Source organism: Mesocricetus auratus, unplaced genomic scaffold (genome assembly GCF_017639785.1).
Source record: "Mesocricetus auratus isolate SY011 unplaced genomic scaffold, BCM_Maur_2.0 Super-Scaffold_100004, whole genome shotgun sequence".
Taxonomy (NCBI): domain Eukaryota; kingdom Metazoa; phylum Chordata; class Mammalia; order Rodentia; family Cricetidae; genus Mesocricetus; species Mesocricetus auratus.
In genome coordinates, this window is record NW_024429189.1 from 110,588,090 (window position 1) to 110,596,053 (window position 7,964).

At 45.0% G+C, this 7,964-nt stretch overlaps 1 long non-coding RNA gene across 1 annotated transcript; it reads right to left on the reverse strand.

The window, feature by feature from the left end:
• Positions 1–4,859: 4,859 nt before the first annotated feature.
• LOC121140261 lies at positions 4,860–6,528 on the reverse strand. The gene is made up of 2 exons (XR_005877053.1): positions 6,379–6,528; positions 4,860–5,156 (listed from the first exon to the last, which is right to left on the reverse strand). It is a non-coding gene; the product is annotated as an uncharacterized LOC121140261 (long non-coding RNA).
• Positions 6,529–7,964: the final 1,436 nt, after the last annotated feature.

Here is a 7,964-nt window from a genome sequence, read left to right on the forward strand (position 1 = left end):
ACTGATCCAGACCCCCCTGAATGAGGTGTCAGTGAGGAGGCCTCAGCAATCTCTGGGGCCTTGGGTAGTATTTATCCCTGGCGTACAAATAGACTTTGAGTGCCCATCCCACAATCTCTTGTGGGAAGGCCTAGGCCCTGCCCTGGATGAAATGACAGACTCTGGAGATCCACCACGGAGGGCCTCACCCTCCCTGGGGATCAGAGTGGAGATTGGGTGGGAGACTGGGGGTCTGGTGGGGAGGGCAGGGGAGGAGGGGAGGGAAAGTGAGCTGGGATTGACAGGTGAAACAAGCTTGTTTCTAACTTAAATTTAAAAAAAGGAAGATGGAAAAAAAGATTATAAGATTGGAACAGGGAGCACACAGCTATGAACTATATAATCTCAAGACTAAGAAGGATCAAAAGTTTATGGTTGTCGTTTGACACTATTCCTTGAAGGCATGGCAAACATCTAGTTACTCCAAATAGAAAACCAATGATGATGCTGGGCATTGGTGGTGCACGCCTTTAATCCCAGCACTCAGGAGGCAGAGGCAGGCGGATCTCTGTGAGTTCGAGGCCAGCCTGGTCTACAAGAGCTAGTTCCAGGACAGTCTCCAAAGCCACAGAGAAACCCTGTCTCAGAAAAAAAAAAGAAAGAAAAAAAGAAAGTCTGTAAAGAGAAACTTTTTCCTTGAGAAGAGCCTTCCCGCCAGCCTGGTTCTAGAGCCGCATCAGTCCCAAATAAACACACTGGAGGCTATATTAATTATGAAGCTGTTGGCCTTGCTTGTTTCTTACTGGCTAGCTCTGACTTAAGTAATTACCCCATAATTGTTAATCTAAGTATGTTTCTTACCAGAGAATAGTTCTGGGCTTCCTACCCCATGGCGTTACATGTTGACTCTCCTGTGTTTCTCCTACCCAGAGTCCTTCTGGACTCCTAGTCCCTCCTATCTAGATTCCCTATTGGCCAGACAGTGCTTTATTGACAAATAACAGGACTTCCCCAACATCTCCTCTTTTCTGTTTAAACAAAAAGAAAGTTCTTAACTTTAGCATAGTCAAATTATATATAACAGAACAGTTATCAAGTAAGAACAGAGTTACAACATTTTGTCTATCAACATTCAGCAAGATTTAAAGAAAATATCATCTATCCCATCCTTGTGAGTCCAAAGTTCTATATGTAGCTTATCTTTTATCATAACTAAGGAAAACTATAATTATAACTATCTATCTTCAACTCCATCAAAGACCACAGAAGGATAATATATAAACACTAGGATTGACAGAGACATCTTACTGCCTGGACAGTTACCCGAAGTTCCACTGTAACGTTGGAGCATCCATCTTCAGCCCATAGGCCACAATGTGTCTGGCCTATGGCCTCTGTGAGTTCGAGGCTAGGCTGGACCGACAGCCTCCAAAACAATACAGAGAAACTCTGTCTCGTAAAACCAAAACCAAAACAAAACAAAACCAAAACATAGCAAAAGGCCCAGCACTTGGAGGCAGAAGTAGGCAGATCTCTGAGTTTGAGGCCAGCCTGGTTTACAGAATGAGTTCCAGAACAAAACAAAACAAAAAACAGGATTTACATTTCTTTTTTTTCTTTTTTCTTTTTTTGGTTTTTCGAGACAGGGTTTCTCTGTGGCTTTGGAGGCTATCCTGGAACTCACTCTGTAGACCAGGCTGGCCTCGAACTCACAGAGATCCGCCTGCCTCTGTCTCCCGAGTGCTGGGATTAAAGGCATGCGCCACCAACGCCCAACCAGGATTTACATTTCTTATGTCTATGTTTCTGTGCAATGGGGGAACAGTATGTGCACATGAGTACATTTGTCCATAGATGCCAGAGTGGTTAGAACCCTCTGAATCTGGAGTTAGAGGTGACATGGGTTGCTGGGGCTCTAACTTGGGTCTTCTACAAGAACAGTATATGTTCTTAACTGTTAAGCCATCCTTCTAACTTCCCTGCATCAGAGATGTTAATTTTAGTCAAGGATTTTATTAAGCCTAAGACTTCAAGAAAAAATAAATTAATAAGTAAAAGCCTGATGAAACAAATAGAAAAATGACAATTCAAGCCCAATTATATTAGCAAGTACATTAAATGTAAATGAGCTAAATACTTCAGCTACGAGGAAAACATCATCAGACTACATATAAAAGCAAGTATCTGTATCCTTTCATTAGATCCTTTCACCCCACAGCTTGATACTATCACCTGGGAAAGGAAATTCTAGAACATTCAGGGCTTGGATTTAGTGTCATCAAAACTAAGCATGTTTCTCTCCAAAGAGCTCTACTCTAGGGAAGTGACAAAGACCTTACCTCTTTGTGAAAAAGAATTTGTGGTCATTTAAAACACAATGCTGGTGGACAGTGAGATAGCTCAGTGGGTAAAAGCACTCTCCCTGACGACAAGAGTTTGATCCTTGGGACCCCAATGGTGCCAGGAAATAACTGACTCCCACAACTCGGCCTCTGACATATACACACATGCAATGTGTGTGTGTACGCACATACACAAATTCAATTAATAGATGTAATTTTAAAAATCTAAAATTTAGCACAGCCAGCACTCAGGAGACAGAGACAGGTGAATCTCTGAGTTCAAGACCAGCCTGTTTGTACAGAGGGAGTTTCAGGTCACCAGGGCTATACAGAGAAACCCTGTCTTGAAAAAACAAACAAAAAAGTCAAATTTAATGTTGTAAGAATTGCTATAATTTAGACCTTGAATGTATCAGGATCAAAGCAGACCCCCAAATAGCAATGCTGCCAACAATGTTCTAAGGAATCTGGTAAGGTGGAGTTTCTGTTACCAGGAAGGTCACTACTTCCTTATCTGCCCATAGTCAACTACCTTCATCAAAGGTATCTCTGTTCCTAGTTAATCTTAACCCACACTACTGACCACCATATAAGATAATCTGCTATACTCTACTCTCTGGTGCAGTCTGGAAGTGTGTTCCACCTATAAACTTTTCCTTCTACCCACAGAGTGGTCTAGTCCGGTGGTTTCACTGTACCCTCACTTAAAGAATGTCCCCACAGAGGCCAGTGTGTTCTCAGCACTGCTGGGAGACGGTGTGACCTTTAGGAGGTGTGACTTAGTAGGAGAAATAGAGGTTACTGAGGCTAGGATGTATCACAGGAAATTTGATCCAGTTGTGGTGTGGCTCAGCCCTAGCACACACCTTTACTCCAAGAGCTTTCTGCTTATTGTAAACAGGATTAAATAAAGTCACATGGGTCAAGAGGTAGAGCAAGCAACCAGTTGACAGGAAGTGAATGAGGAAGAAAAAAACAGAGTAAGAGGGAGTCAGGAGAGCAGATAGATGCACAGGAACTAGAAGGGAGGGACATTTAGTTTGAAGTTTGTTTGTTGGAGATATCGTAGGCGAGAGAGTTTTCTAGGACATCAGTGAAGGAGGAATGTCAGCTGGGTGTTCTGTCTGTCTCTCTCAGCTAGCAGGCTCTCACCCCAGCATCTGTCTCCTGAGTCTTTATTGGTAAAATTGAACGATTGAGGCTTTGTTAAAAACAACAATGCTGTTGGGATCCCATGCCCATTTCTATACTGGTGCTTGAACCTGGGGCCTCATGTGTACTAGGCAAGTGCTATTCTGTGCTCCATACCTAGTCTGACCCCTTCCTCTCTTTAGCTGCCCGGTTCCCGTGAGATGAGCAGCCTCCTCCACCACATGTGCCACAGTTATGTTCTATTCAGCTACAGGCCCAAAGCAACAAGGCTAAGTGGCTTTAGGCTATAAATTTAATGCCATGGGGTTAATAAAATTTATGAGCCAACATTAACCTTTTCCTTCGTTAGATTGATATTTTTCAGGTGTTTCAGTGATAGAAACCTAACACAAGGTCAAAGCTACCTGTTCTGTATGAGAATTTGAGTTGAATATGGTGTTGATATCAGGCACATGAACAAGGGGTAACTAATAATCATATATGTTAAAATAATGAATGACTTGAGTGCACAATCTGGCCAGTCCTTTAGGCTTCCTGTGGTATCTCTTCACCAAATGACATTTAGAAGACAGAGTTCAATGTGATGGATGTGAGGGTAAGTGGCTCATTAAGAATGTGTTTGTTAGGAAGGCCATTGTGGGAGGAGGAAAGACCACACAATGGTGTGATGTCAGGCAAAGCCTGTGGCTTCAGATAGATTCCTGGATCCTGAGGTGGATGCCACAGGTTTCTCTGAAGCCAGGCCAAGGAGTGGCTGCTCCACTCCTGCACCCTTCAAGTCTCAGTCACAACTCCCCTGTTTGGAGGGTGTGACCTCTTAGACATGTGTGGCAGCCTGAGTATGGAAACTGTCTTCAGGAGTCTGAGAACAGACCACTGGACAAGATCTCAGATGTGAGCCTGTCAATGCTAAATGGGCTCAGAGGGACCTGGGCCCGGCTGGAGCATACCCTCTTTACGAGATATCCATGGGAATACCAGATACAATCCAAGACCAGATATTAGTGCTCTGCAGAGGACTGCCATGGTGCTGTGGTACTCCATGGAGTCCCACACAGGTGAAATGTGTGTTCTATGCTGACATGCTGTGTTGAGTTCACATCCTGTTGATTAATGGTAAAGCTTTGCCCTTTGACGAATGCTTCCAGGACAGTTAGGAGGTTGCCCAAAGTCACATAGATAATTGTGAGCTCGGGGTCTGTGCTCTGTGTGTCTGCCAGACACTTTCCTGAAGTTTTACTTGAGAAACTGATGACCTCTGTCAATCCTTAGAGGATCTTATATTCATCTCACCAATACAGGATTTAGCTACACTGAATTCATGGTTTCCATTGCTATGACAGTTTTATATGGGTGACAGGACACATCTGTTAACCACAAGATGCATGACTTAAAACAAAAATTTATTGCTGTACAGTTCCAGAGGATAAAACTCCAAAATGGAGTTATTGGCACGGCCCTGCTTCCTACTAAAGTGTCAGGGAAGAGTGACTGCAGACCCCCTGCTTCTGGAAGTCTCAGTTCCTCCTTGGATGCAGTTGCATTGCCCCCATTTTCTGTATCATCCAACCCTCCACACCCTCCAATCCACTACACCTCCAGACTTTCAACCTTCTACTGCAGCACTTCTCATGTGGGCGTCAAGACGTCTTTGAGGGTGAACAACCCCTTCAAAGGAATCACCTAAAACCATCAGAAAACACAGCTGCTTACATTAAGATTCATTAACAGTAGCAAAATTACAGTTATGGAGTAGCAGTGAAATAATATTATGGTTCGGGGTCACCACAACATGAGGAACTGCATTAAAGGGTCACAGGGTGAGAATCACTGCTCTAGATCCTCCAACCCTTGAACCCTCCACACCCTACCTGCGACTCTCCATACCCCCCCAACCCACTACATGCTCCAAACCTTCAACCCCTTATACCTTCCAACTTTCAACCCCCCAGCCCTCTACTTCCTCCAACCCTCCAATTGCCCATACCTCTAACACTGTATGCCCTACAACCCTTCAACTCCCTACACCCAACACTGTACTCCCTACAACCCTGTGTACCCTCTAGCCTTCCACACCCTCCAATCCTCCACACCACACCCTCCATACCTCCCACACCCTCCACCTCCCATAACACAACATTCCCTGTGTGCCAGTGACCTCATCCTGGTTTGGCTAAATCTGAAAGGATGGGATAATAGTCTGAGGACTGGGGTTAGGACTCCAACATGCGTGCTGGAGACGCAATTCAATTCACAGCAGCACCTACATTTCCCTTGGTTTCATTCTTTTTTCTCATCTGGTTTCCTATTTTTAAGATTGTTGGATTATGAGCTGGAGAGATGGCTCAGCAGTTAAGAGCACTAACTGCCCTTCCAGACGTCCTGACTTCAATTCCCAGGAACTAGATGGTAGGTCACAACCATCTGTAATGAGACTGATGCCCTCTTCTGGCCTGTAGGCATACATGCAGGCAGAACACTGTATACATAATAAATCTTTTTTAAAATGATTATCGAGTTGTAAAGAAGCTCAGAGTTCTCTTACACATGTTACACTCAGGGGGGAAAGACAGTCATGCTTGATCTCAACAGACAAACCAATGACTTCCCATCCAGCAGTCTCTCAATGGCTGGAAAAAGTACCTAAATCCAAAGCTTCAGACAGCTGAACCCGGTGGATTAATCTCGAAAGTCCTACTTCTTGTTGGCTAACAGGCTAGAAGACACTGCCTCAGAGCAGACAGTACCGTCTGCCCTTGTTTTGTTACTGAGACTAGATCTCCCTGTGTAGCGCACTGTCTTCCCACGGTGGTCTCGGAGTCCTGGGATTGCAGGTGTTCTCACCACCAGGACAAGCTTCCCGCCCTCTCAGAGTCCTGGCTGCCTCCCCTGGAGAACCTCTCACCTCAGTCTTCGTGTTTTTTAAACTTGTTTTCTTGTGTCAAATACTTCTCGGCTCTGCGGCGGTTCCCACGGGGCGTCGCCTGACCACACCTGTCCCACACTTCTGCTGCAGTGACAACGCATGCAGGCACAGAGCTACAGGGGAGCCCCGGAGGGCAGAGATTACACCACCTCTAACTTTTTCACCCTTGTCGGCAGAAAAAAAGCCTGTGAGCCAAAGGGTGGCAGGTTCTGGCCACGTGATGATGGTTCTTGAGCCAAATCTGTTTTCCTTCGCAGGAAGCCTGGACAGAACTATCCTATCCAGGAAAAACATTCTCGGATGTGTTGCCTTGTTCTTCCTCAAATAGAACTAAAATTGAGCAAATCTAAGGAAAAGCAACCGCTACTGTAGAGAATAAAATATGATGGAGCATTTTCAAGACAAAGAAGTATAAGGATTCAGGCATTATGCTGGCTGCCCCTGTCACCTGACAGAATGCACTCAGGCAGAACCCTGGTCAGCGTGCAGGTACAAAGGACCCCTTTAAAAGAAAGACCCCCACCCACTTACATTCTCTCTTTCCGCTCTCTCTTTCCTGCTGTTCCCTTGGGGCAGACAGGACTTCTCCTGTCTCCCTCTTCTCTTCTGTCCTGTCTTTGTCTCTGTGTCTCTTTATCTCTTTCCTCCTCCACTTTCCCTTCCTAATACAACTTCTCAGTGTGTCTCTCTGCCTCGGTCACCCCAGCCTGCCGTGGAATCCACCAAGGTTCCCCACGAGTTTTATCATAACAAAAAGTGCTTCAGGGCATCTAAGGTTTATGAATTGCAGATAAGCAGCCAGCACCGCTTAGGTTTATCTTAGATGAAGATTCACAGGCAGCTGCATACGTGACTCAATCCACTCACCTAAGGTCCAAGTAACAGATGTGCGTTATCCACCAGGGAAGACTGCTCGGACCTAGGCTGAAGCCAACAGAAAGTCTTCGTTAGTGTCCAGTAGCTACACTGGATGTTTGGGACCCCAGTGTAGCCCAGAGCCTTTCTCAGGGTGAGACTTTAAGTGCAAACATGTCCTGTGTTGACATGCTTCAGGTACCAAGAACAGTTAGCCAGAAACAAAACTCTCCAGAAGCCAAAAAGCAAGGTTAGTACATTTAGAGACTTTCCCAGAATTATGGACTTTGCGGGATTAGGTTTTCTTTTGTTTTGTTTGTTTGTTTTGTTTCATATTTTGGCAGGTGGTGCTGTGTGCTGAGTTTTACAGCCTGAATGGCACTCCCAATATGGAGTCAGTTGTGCTAAGGTGGGGGGGGGCTACCAAGGTTTGTGACTCTGTTACAACAGGATGCGGGGAACAAAGAGAAGGTCTAATTGTATACTCCAGGATTAGATGCTACCTATTTGGTAAATGGTTGGAGGGCATTGGAAAATTGACATAACTTAGAGACAGCAGATCTGTGGAGAAAATTTGTTTATGCTTCCCTGTCTTTCTCAAAGTCTGGGCTACACGGCTGGATCTCCTCTTTCTCCCTTGGGTACCTGCCCTGGCACCTTCCATGTCTGTGGATAAGAAACAAAAACCTGACACCCTTGCTGATTCAGCA